We start from the raw sequence: 324 nt of genomic DNA on the forward strand, positions 1-324 counted from the left end.
ATGGCAGCAATCTGTAGCAGCGACAAGATGAATTCAGCCCCTGATAAGACAAGACGGATAAATGTACAGCACTCAGCTAATACAACCTGTTGAGTTAAAACAGTTCTGTGGAAATTTAGCTGACCTTTAATTTTTTGTGCAGCATCTCTGTACACCACCTCAGCAAGTTTTCCACTCAAGATTTCCGGAGAAAAATTATATTCCCCCTAAATTGAGAAAACATCTTTTGTTACTTGCTTTTTAATTAGCATTTTATTTACCCAAGAAAGGGCTCAGATATACACCTATAACCCTACCACATCTATTTTAGCTTGTTCCAACTCC

General features: G+C 38.0%; 1 long non-coding RNA gene across 1 annotated transcript; it reads right to left on the bottom strand.

Moving 5' to 3' along the window:
• On the bottom strand, positions 1 to 324 carry LOC107734668 (uncharacterized). The gene is made up of 3 exons (XR_001639127.1): positions 297 to 324; positions 125 to 206; positions 1 to 40 (listed from the first exon to the last, which is right to left on the bottom strand). It is a non-coding gene; the product is annotated as an uncharacterized LOC107734668 (long non-coding RNA).

The sequence above is a fragment of the Sinocyclocheilus rhinocerous genome, unplaced genomic scaffold (assembly GCF_001515625.1).
Source record: "Sinocyclocheilus rhinocerous isolate Xijiao unplaced genomic scaffold, SAMN03320098_v1.1 C34872001, whole genome shotgun sequence".
Taxonomy (NCBI): Eukaryota; Metazoa; Chordata; class Actinopteri; order Cypriniformes; family Cyprinidae; genus Sinocyclocheilus; species Sinocyclocheilus rhinocerous.